Raw genomic sequence first — 12,619 nt, 5'->3', positions numbered from 1 at the left:
TAGTCCTAAATATAAAGCTTTATTACAACTGTCACATAAACTTAACATTAACCAAGTAAACTAAACATTGACCAATGAACCATGAAAATGAGGTCAAGGTCAGATGAACCATGCTAGGCAGGCATGTACAGCTAACAGTTCTTCCATACAACAAATATAGTTGACCTATTGCTTATAGTTTAAGAAAAACAGACCAAAACACAAAAACTTAACACTGAGCAATGAACCTTGAAAATGAGGTCAAGGTCAAATAAAACCTGCGTGACTGCCAAATAGATCATAAAATATTTCCATACACCAAATATAGTTGAACTATTGCATATAGTATTAGAAAAAAAGACCAAAACTCAAAAAACTTAACTTTGACCACTGACCATGAAAATGAGGTCAAGGTCAGATGACACCTGCCCGCTAGACATGTACACCTTACAATCATTCCATACACCAAATATAGTAGACCTATGGCATACAGTATAAGAAAAACAGACCAAAACACAAAAACTTAACTAAAACCACTGAACTTTAAATTTCATCACGTTAATTTCACTTGCAAATAACGAGAATTTCATCCAAAATGATAATACAGCCGAAATTCACTTGACAAATTCCCAATTTCACATAAATTTTTCAAAATAAAAATAAATGTTTCTGTTTTGCTATTTACACAGGCACTCTTTAAATTTCATCACGTTAATTTCACTTGCAAATAAAAAGAATTTCATCCAAAATGATAATATAGCCGAAATTCACTTGACAATATCCCAATTTCACATGAATTTTTCAAAATAAAAAAAAAATGTGTCTGTTTTGCTCGGACAACTTGTATTTCGTGTCAAGAACAGAACAAATCGTTTCATTAACAGTCAGAATTCTACTTCGTCAAAATTTTCTCCTTATTACGCCACCTAATTTTTATAATCGAAAAAAAAAGAAGCCATTGTAGTGATGACGCGCTGTCAATTTAGTGTACTTTTTTGCATTTGGCCAACTTAAAACTATTGTTTAATCGGTTGTCAGGTGGAATTTTCGAAAGTTCAAAAATATTTAAAAAAATTTTCCTTGAATATTCGTGGAAGGGCAGAAAAAAAGGTTGAAGACTAATTACCCTAGATAACACACACAAAAAAAGAAATTTTTTGAAGTTATGCCTTTTTAAGATTCACTTGTTAAGTCTGTCGTCAGGTACTTTAAGTGAAAATTATTTATTCGAGCACACCTACTCTGTTATTATGACTCATAGGAAAGGTATTTCACTGGACCCATATATTTCATTTTTAGTACTGTAAATTTTTAATGTTATTGTATCAACCTATAGCCTTAATATATAAAAATAATAGAATCTGAAGCGAGATGATGTATCAAATATTTTTCTTTTCTACGTTTTTAAGACAGAATAGTCAACTCAGACACGCCTGAACAGAAGAAGGTGTTCTCGACTTTCTCTTTTCGATGAAATTATTGCCCATTTTTGGGATTTTCCCAAAAAAACCTGTCGCCGGGCCAGAGATGCAAATTAATGCGTTAAAAGATCAATTTATTATCTTTCTTTCAAATTTTTTTCGGCGGAATTTATGCGTTTTCACAAAAAAGATCCACATGTCAACAATGCACCTACCACAATCGACTGTTTTGTGAAAAATTGTCTATAATTTAAAAGTTAACACGTATCTAGAAGCTCCATACCATAACTTAGGTAAATAAAAACACATATATAAGATTCATTAAATCAAAAATAATGCACATTCATTAAACTTTTAAAGCCTACTAGAAAAGACTACTTGAAATGTTCATGGTGAGACACAGCTTGGGTTCGTGTTTCTCAAACTGTTTTTATGCACTGATGCATTATGTTAATAGTTTTGATAATTAGTTTGTCAGTTCTTATTCCATAGGAGTTTGAATGTCAAATTAGTAGCTTCTGTCTCGGTGTTACACAGGTGCTCCTAGAACGGAGGAAATAACTCAGAGAAAAAGAAGACAGCCTAGAACAGTGATGATTAAAACATTTCTCAGTGGTGCTAGTTTGTAATATTCCTTTGTTTTCGAAAGGTGCGAGTCAAGTTCTGTCTCTGTGTGATACGGATGCTCTAAGAACCGAGGAAATAACTAAGAGAAGACAATCTAGAACTCTCTGATGATTTAAAACATTTCTTCAGTGGTGCGAGTTTGTAGTATTTTTTTCCGAGTGGTGCGAGTTTTGTCTCTGTGTGACACGTGTGCTCCGGGAAAGGAGAAATTTGCTAAAAGAAGAAGAAAATAATCTAAATAAATGATTAAACACATTTATTCGAGTTTGTTATATTTCTGGTGTTTTTTTTTTTGTTGTTTTTATTTGTTTTTGTTTTTTGAGTGGTGCGAGTTTGATAACGTGATGTGAGTTGTAATAAATAGTGAGAGTGTTTGAGTGGGGCGAGTTGGCCGTGGACCGAGTTGTTATAATTCCAAGACAAATTTAATACAAAATCATTTCCGCCTGCTTACAAAACGTAGACTTTTTTAAGGGTTTAATTAATAAAGCTACGCTAATTAAAGCAATTACTATATAAAATTATAAAGTACATTACATGCACTAACTATTTATTATTATATAATACTTCAGACTATCGTCGGCTCGGTGACCAAATGAAATTATCTCCAAATTTAATATTATAGATAGATAGAAACAGATGTAAACAATTCAAATTTACCAACTTGGCCTTTTTTACCTTCTCTAATAAAGAGTTACATTTCTTTTGTTTAATTTCAACTGGGTTTCCGCCTGTAAATGAGAAGAATTGCATGTATTCCAGTCTAACACATAAGAAAGATAGATATATACATTTCTGAATAGATTGATGCACTGTGTGCACGGTTGCAGTTATTGTTTTTTTTTATTTTAAAAATATAATTCATCATTTTAATTGATGAAAAGACGGTTAGATAAGATAAGATAAGATAAGAAAACTTTATTTTGATTCGGCATAAGTTAAAAGACACAACACAAGCTCTAAGGAGCTTTTGACCGAATATAAAAACATATACATAACATAAAAACAGTCTAATTTGACATATAAAACAACCTGTTATACGAAGTTAAATCTCACTTACATAGCATGCAATAAAAATTTAGCAACAAATTTAAAATGAAATAAAACATGCTAGACCAGAGCAACCAAAAGCAACATAAATAATAAACATAGATTGCAGATTTTTGAAAAATTTACATATTGTAGATACTTGAACTTGTCATTTACGTGTTTTTATATAGTTTGTGTCGTCTGGTTGCTGTCTCAATCTGTATTGTATAGGAATTCGGGACACCAACATAATTTCTTACGAAACAATAACTCTGAAAAAAGAAATTACATGCGTTTGAATAACGTTACGAAAAAAAACTAAATGCTTCATGTACTTTAATTTTGCACTTAGAATGATTTAACATAAACCACAAAACCAAAACTTAGTTGGGGTAGGTGGGACTAATTTGTTTGTCGGTTTTGACTTTTAATCAAGTATGAAATAAATTTTATTTTGGTTTTAAAATCAAACTGAAATCAGTTTCTTTATTCTTAATGTTTGGCACATTAAAACAACAACCTGCACTCAGAATAACATAAACATACATGATTTATCACTGTGAACATAAACATACCTGATTTATCCTTGTCAACATAAACATACATGATTTATCCTTGTCAACATAAACATACATGATTTATCCTTGTCAACATAAACAAACATGATTTATCCTTGTCAACATAAACATACATGATTTATCCTTGTCAACATAAACATACCTGATTTATCCTTGTCAACATAAACATACATGATTTACCCTTGTCAACATAAATATACATGATTTATCCTTGTAAACATAAACATACATGATTTATCCTTGTCAACATAAACATACATGGTTTACCCTTGTCAACATAAACATACATGATTTATCCTTGTCAACATAAACATACATGGTTTACCCTTGTCAACATAAACATACATGGTTTACCCTTGTCAACGTAAACATACATGATTTATCTTTGTCAACGTAAACATACATGATTTACCCTTGTCAACGTAAACATACATGATTTATCCTTGTCAACATAAACATACATGATTTATCCTTGTCAACATAAACATACATGATTTATCCTTGTCAACATAAGCATACATGATTTATCCTTGTCAACATAAACATACATGGTTTACCCTTGTGAACATAAACATACATGATTTATATAAACATACATGATTATCCTTGTCAACATAAGCATACATGATTTATCCTGGTGAACATTAACATACATGATTTATCACTGTCAACAAAAACATACATGATTTATCCTTGTCAACATAAACATACATGATTTATCCTTGTGAACATAAACATACATGATTTATCTTTGTCTACATAAACATACATGATTTATCCTTGTCAACAGAAACATACATGATTTATCCTTGTCAACATAAACATACCTGATTTATCCTTGTCTACATAAACATACATGATTTACCCTTGTCACCATAAACATACATGATTTATCCTTGTCAACATAAACATACCTGATTTATCCTTGTCAACATAAAGATACATGATTTATCCTTGTCAACATAAACATACATGATTTATCCTGGTCAACATAAACATAAATGATTTACCCTTGTCAACATAAACATACATACTTTATCCTTGTCAACATAAACATACATGATTTATCCTTGTCAACATAAACATACATGATTTACCCTTGTCAACATAAACATACATGATTTATCCTTGTGAACATAAACATACATGATTTATCCTTGTGAACATAAACATACATGATTTATCACTGTGAACATAAACATACATGGTTTATCACTGTGAACATAAACATACATGATTTATCCTTGTGAACATAAACATACATGATTTATATAAACATATATGACTTATCCTTGTGAACTCACTCGCAATACGTCAAGTGGTTTAGAAGGGATGATCATTATGAGTTTCACCATTCACCATTCCACTAAAATAATTGAGAACGAGAATAATTTTTCCAAACGGGGTTTGTCAAAATAGAAGGGATTCCATATGACAGCTGTCCTTGAATGCTTACACTGTAGAGTTTTTACATTAGATGTGATATAAAATGAAGCATGTTTAAATTTAAAAAAAAGAGAGAGGAGAATGCAAGTTTTATCATAAATTATGTATAATAAATGTTAGACAACATGACCATGACGGTTACACAATCTGATTAAAACCATCTGTTAAGATAGCTTCTCTCTTTCGGAAAAGAAAATGAGAGAGAGAGAGGGGGGATACTATCAAACAGCTTATCTTAGTCAGATTGAATGGTGACCGTAGTTTCACCGCTCTAGATCTATCAAGAAACAAATATTATTACAAAAATTTATCTCCCCTGTTCCACGCAGAAAGGACGCCAAAGTCACAAATTATAAGTCATATTGTTATAAGTGTAAATAAACAACCCTAACTGTTTATAACCGAGAAACGGTTGCCTATAATTGCTTACATCCACTTCATTTGAACTTTGGTTAATAGTTGTCTCATTGGCAATCATACCACATCTCCTTATTTTTATTAAGCTTAACATACAGTGGACGATATCCAAATATTTCCCTTGAATACTCGAATTGATGCACAGATTTGGGGGGGGGGGGGGGTCATCTAATTGCTCCGGAAGGGTATCCTTCCCATAGGGACTAATGCTTAATATATAACGCAAACGAATGCAAACACTAGGCGAATGACAAGGGCATTTAGTAAAGAAAAATCAAGTTGTCTTGTTTTCCACCCTTTCTTATTTTTTTCAGTTATTAGATCTAGAGGATCTGCCAATCAATAGAAATAAGATGATATGAATTTATCGTGCAATATGTAACTCGCAATTGTATATCAATGTATGAATCGTGCAATGTGCAGAACTTGCTACTGTAAATCAATTTATAAATCATAGCTGCCAATTAATGTATAATTCGCGCAATAAGCAAAAAAAAGTAATAAATAGATATTTAGTGCAATATGTAAAACTTGCAGATGTAAGTAAATGTATAAATCGTGCAATATGAAGAACTCGCAACTGCAAATGAATGTATAAATCGTGCAATATGTCGCAGCTGTAAATTTGACAATAAATCGTGCAATATGCAAAACATTGCAGCTGTAAATCAATGTATTAACCGTGCAATATGCAGTACTCTTAGTTGTAAATCAATGTATTAACCGTGCAATATGCAGTACTCTTAGTTGTAAATCAAAGTCTAAATCGTGCAACATGCAGAATCCGCAGATGTAAATCAATATATAAATCATGCAACATAAAGAACAGGCAGCTGTCAATCAATGTATAAATCGTGTAATATGCAGAATTCACATATTTAAGTCACAGTATGCAGAAATCGTAATTGTTAATCAATGTATAAATCGTGCAATATGCAAAAATCGTGCATTCATTATCATTTATCTCGTTTTCATGCTCGAAAACTCGTTGTACGATATCAAGAATTAATTCAGAAATATTTGATTGATTGGTTGATTGATGTTTGCCTAACTCCCAGTGGCAAATAGTCCATGTATATCCAGGAGGAAGAAATTTTCTAAATGAAACAAAAAAATATTTTTGACAAATTCTTTCTTTAATTTACTGCGAAATTGATATAAACAAATTCAGCCAATTCTGGCAAAGTAGAAATCCGCTCGTTATGTTAGCTACTGTAGATCCGGGATGTTCAGTTATCAATCTTCAAACTAAGGTGACATTTCGCTATCAAAAGGCTGTAATTTAGATTAGCATTTAAATTTTTTCAGCTTACATCCTTTTACAAAAGCGTTTAACCTAGATATCGCCATCTCATACTTTAATGTTTATGTTCATGGAAAATGGATATTTAATGACTTTGACTTCAAATCAGGATATAAGTGCATTGACACAAAGGAGATAACCAATAAAAGAAGTCCATCGAACTTCCTTTTAAATTTCGTGCTATTCCATATCAGACGCGGATCCAGAAATTTTAAATTGTGGGTATTGACTTTTTAGCCGATTTTGGCGATTTAAAAAATATATCCAATGAAAGGAAGGGACCCATCAATACACATTCTTTCTATAACAATTCTCGTTATAAAACGGTTATGTCCGTCCTATAAAACAAATATATAGATTTTGCTTTCAATTGCCAATACCATCAAAATAAATCTTAATCCTCAATTTATAACATAACTCAAACGCACATAATCAGCCAATGACCAAAGAAACATCTAAATACCAACACGATTTATATATCAATCTAATTTACTTTATACTAGTAAAAATCCCCAATCACTATTTATATGTATTTTTGATACATGCTATATACTTCAGATAATTTTGGAATCGTATGATAGGTGATGCGTGCACAGCCGGATATGCTTACCCTATCGACGTTCAAGGTCTTACTTTAGTGGTTAAAAAAAACTTTACTCGTTAGTTTGTCGGTTTTATACCGAACTTGGAATAGTTACTCTTCATAGATATAAGAAGATGTGGTATGAGTGCCAATGAGACAACTCTCCATCCAAGTCAAAATTTATAAAAGTAAACCATTATAGGTCAAAGTACGGTCTTCAACACGGAGCCTTGGCTCACACCGAACAGAAAGCTATAAAGGGCCCCAAAAATTACTAGTGTAAAACCATTCAAACGGGAAAACCAACGGTCTAATCTATATAAACAACGAGAAACGAGAAACACTTATGAACCACATCAACAAACGACAACTACTGAACATCAGATTCCTGACTTAGGACAAGTGCAAACAAATGCAGCGGGTTTAAACGTTTTAATGGTACCAAACCTTCACCCTTTTTCTGAAACAATAGTGTAACATCACAACATAGAAAGACACACTATAAAATATCAACTGAAATAGCTTAACTCAATCAAAGGACATATTAACACCAGTGAACATACACTGAACAAATAAATTTGACCTATGATACAATGTAAATACAAAATAAAAAAATAAATAAACTAAGGGAAGAGTAATAAAAGTAACATGTTATATCGGTATGAAATGTTAAACAATTTAAGAAAAACAATATGCTCGAACAAAAATATCAGCCATTTGCCATCACTTTAAACACAGGTAAATGAAAATAATTTTGGTGTTAGGTATACGTGTACAGTTCCAATAGAGAAAGGAAATATTTTTACAAAATAAATAATTTTGATGTTCATAGTACGAAGTGGTCTATAAATTCGATTCCTACATAACTTTCTATATCTCAGTAATGTATTTATGATATTGTCTTTTTAAAACTTCATATTTAATTTCCTAACATTTAGGAAAATGGGATTAACATCATTATAACATTCACGCGACGAGGTGTTATCTGTGAAAAAGGCCGATGTCCATAGATTGACCCTGGACTCAAAATAGATAAATAAATAAATAATCTTTATGTCAAGAGGATAATCCCATTAGTTAAAACTAATCTTTCTGGGAGTCCTCAAAATAATGATAAAATATTTATAAAGTACATACAATATTATAATGATATATACACAATGTACAATTCTATTTTGATAGTAATGAAAAAGCATATTAATTTGCACAATTTATGAAAAATTTATAACATTTTATTTTTAAAGATACAAGTGTATTACTCATCTTTATTTCATTTGGTAAACTGTTCCAAATTTGAGAACCAGAATATATAAATGTTTTCTTCAAAAAATGAGTCTTTTGGCTTCGGAGGATTTAATAGTTTTTCATCAGCTGAACGTAAATTATAATTTTGATTATCAGTAAAATGAAAGTTTTCTTGTAAGTAGTTAGGAACCATATCCTTTAATGATTTAAATACAAGTATTGCCTTTTGATATTGAATTCGTTTTTATCACATTTAACCAGTTTAAACTATTAAACAATAAACTGGAGGATGTCATTATGTCAGCTTCTACTATAACCCTAGCAGATTTCTTTACTAACTTATTAAGTTTATTTATTCCACTTTCATAACAACTACCCCATATATTGCAACAATAATCAAACAATGGCAGACTATAAGCATTCAAATAAATGATACGTATATGAATAGGTAAATACTTTCTTATCTTTTGTAATAAGTTGATTCTATTGTACATAGATATAAGAAGATGTGGTATGAGTGCCAATGAGACAACTCTCCATCTAAGTCAAAATTTATAAAAGCAAACCATTATAGGTCACAGTACGATCTTCAACACGGAGCCTTGGCTCACACTGAACAGTAAGCTATAAAGGGCCCCAAAAATTACATGACATTTTATCTATTTGCTCATTCCAATTTAGGTTTTTGTCAATAATTAAACCAAGAAGTTTTTCACAATCTACATTCTCTATTTGTTCATCTGAAATATTGATATCTAAACTGTTCCCAATTGAATAAAGCCTCTGTTTTGAACCAATAATCATTCAATTTGATTTACATTTTTTGGCATTTAATTTCATACAATTTTGCGAACACCAGTTTTCAATACCAGTTTTTACGTATTTAGTATCAGACATGACGTTATTGACCTTAACTTGTTGAATTCGTTCAAACAAGTATGACTTAAACCAGTCTAGAGTACAGTTTGAAATATTATAATATTCAAATGTTTTTCAATAAAATTATATGATTAACCAGATCAAAAGCTTTCTTTAAATAAAAAAATATAACTCCGTTTATTTCTCCATTATCTATATTTGTTAACCGTTCATCTACTAATTTAGTAAGTGTAGTAGTGCACGAATGTTTAGGTCTGAAGCCTGTCTGTGTAGTATTAAGAAGGTCATTACTATCTAAATATGTATTTAAACTCTCATGCAGCGATATGTCGTTCTATGATTTTGGAGAGACATGGCAAAACTGCTATTGGTCTATATTTATCAATATTATAATTACTCAAGTTGTTTGTAGGTATTCATTATTTTCATTTTGTGGTGAGATAAGGAGGTGTACGCTTTATTTTAATTGAATTTTTGGTGAAAAGAGGCGAAAGATACCAAAGGGACATTTAAAGTCACAAGTTGAAATACACTGAGAACGCCATGGCAAAAAAAAGAAAAAGACCAAAATACAAACAACAGTATACAAAACGCAACATAGAAAAACTAAAGACTGAGCAAAAAAGCCGTGTCGGGGTGATCTCATGTGCTCCGTGAGGGTTATCAGATCCTACTCCACATGTGGCACCCGTGGAAATTTAGTCTACCATACCTTTTTACATAGATTTTAAACTTGATCCCGTAAATTTTCCTAACTCGGCAAGCAGATAATGACAAGTGATTTGGTGTTCTTGCACCATTACTTATTTTTCTTTAAATTTTTGTGAAATTGCTAAATAAAGTCTGTTTTAAGTTTCAATGATATCATAAAGTATATATTTGCGACACGAATTCTAAAGCATTCTGGGTAAAATTTTCAAAAGCGTTTACCAAAACGCTGTGATTAGCTAACAACGTCCCAAACAATTGAAATTCAACCAATGTAGTGACGTTGTTTTCATTTTGGGGTACGAACAATGAAATTACCCAGAATGCATTAGATTTCGAAACGTCGAATTCCGTATCAGCCGTAGAATCTTTTGAAACGCATATAGAAAATAGGAGATATGGTATGATTGCAAATGAAAAAAACTATATACATGAGAACCGCATATAGAAAATAGGAGATGCGGCACGATTGCAAATGAGGAAACTATATACCTGTGATCAAAGGAAGAGGACGTAAACAACGGGACCCTTAACAATGCAGGTTCGAGTACGGCTTCAACAATGAGAAATACTTAAAAAGAACAGAAACCTATAAAAGGCCAAGGGTTGAAAAAATGTGAATCACTAAAAAAAAGAGGAAACTTCTAATCACCGAAATTACACTCTGATGTTATTGGAAAACATATTAGCTTCTATCGGAAATGTCTGGTTTATGTATAGGCGTATAATATTGACCATGATATAGATAAATCCATGAGCACTGTGTAACGTAAGAACATCTGCTAAATTGAACCAATGTTATGAAACCAATGATACATGATAAATGTAAGTAGAATGTTTTCAAATGCAATATCAAAATGTCTTATCTATATGTACTAAGCCCTACAAATGACTTACATATATCCATGCATAAACTGACTTAGCACACTAATGTATAACCCTGGTGTAACTGGATATCTATATAAAGATATTTAAGGAAATGTGGTATTATTGGTAACGTATAAAGCCTCTGTTTTGAACCAATAATCATTCAATTTGATTTAAATCGACGAATTAAAATGACGTGGATGTAATCAACTGATCCATTATCAAGTTAAGAATAAAAATAACGTTTGGTATCACTTTTAATACCACAGATTAAATTAAAAGATCTGTGCCACGTTAATATATAATGATAATCTTTATTGCAAAATTACACCTATAAGGGTCAAGCAATATAAAAAATTACACCCATAAGGGTCAAACAATATAAAAAAAAAATGTTACAAATAAATACATGTACAATACAATGCAATACAATACAATAGAACATATTTTAAGAAAGAGTTCAATTAACAAATTTATGTAAAAAACACAATCATAAGCTTGTCTTGACATGGGTGTGACCCCCTCAGTTCTAGACTGCTTAATGAAGACTCCAATATGACAAACAAGTTCAGGGGTGGGGTTTAGAAGAATGTGTTTTAGTTGATTAAATGCATCAAGATGTTGAAATAATGGTACATAGTCTTTTAGATAAGCAAAACAATTTGAACGCAATGCTATGTTAATGTCACAATACAAAAAGAAATGAAATTCGTCATCTAGGACTCCACATTTTTTACATATTTTTTGTGCTCTTGGAATGTTTCTGTATCTTCCCAATTCAATGCCTAGGGAATGATCACTAGGTCTAAATTTCGAGAGTAACTGCCTATGTATAAAATTATTGCAATTTAGATATTCCTCAGACTGACAATTAGTTTTTAATCCAAATGAGGAACCCAATTTTGAAAGTTTATTCAAAGTAGTTTTTTTCATATTCCTCTGAAACACACTTTTTAATATTACATTTTAGCATATATTAAACTATTTTTGAACTCTGTGAAAATATGGATTTATTGAAGCACATATTTAAGTTGATGATGGAAAGACTTGGCCTAGTCCTAGGGGGGAGGGGCATTATTTACTATTTCTGATATCTTTTTTTTTACTTATTTTGCTATTTGTTATTTTTTATTTTCTATTTTTTATTTTACTATCGATGTTCGCATAAAAAAAATGAAAATACAAATGTATCAGCATAAACACGTAAATATTGAAGAGATAAATTGAAGGCATATGTTATAGAACTAGACTATGTCATACATGGCGGCGAGAATAGTGCTCAATCATTTGTATTATCGTCAATCCTGACAAGTTCCATCTTAAATCCTGAAATGTTCAATATAAAAATCGCTTCAAAAAAGAGAACTCGTTATCCTCTACTGTATTTTTCCTTCAAATGACTTCCTGGTTGATATTTTAATGTTTGTGTAAAGATACTATTGTTTGACAGAAAGTTGAAAAAATGGGCTTACAAATTAAATTCCTTTTAAATCTTTAAAGGCTGGGTTAAATACAGGTGTGTGTGTGTGTTCATGTG

The 12,619-nt window shown here is 31.1% G+C and overlaps 1 protein-coding gene across 2 annotated transcripts in view; it reads left to right on the top strand.

Annotated features, from left to right (window-relative positions):
- Window positions 1-12,619, top strand: part of LOC127729282 (zinc transporter ZIP6-like) — a 99,697-nt gene that overhangs the window by 28,392 nt on the left and 58,686 nt on the right. The window lies entirely within an intron of this gene.

Source organism: Mytilus californianus, unplaced genomic scaffold (assembly GCF_021869535.1).
Source record: "Mytilus californianus isolate M0D057914Y unplaced genomic scaffold, xbMytCali1.0.p SCAF_2, whole genome shotgun sequence".
NCBI classification, from domain to species: Eukaryota; Metazoa; Mollusca; class Bivalvia; order Mytilida; family Mytilidae; genus Mytilus; species Mytilus californianus.
This window is presented reverse-complemented; position numbering and strand designations above follow the sequence as displayed.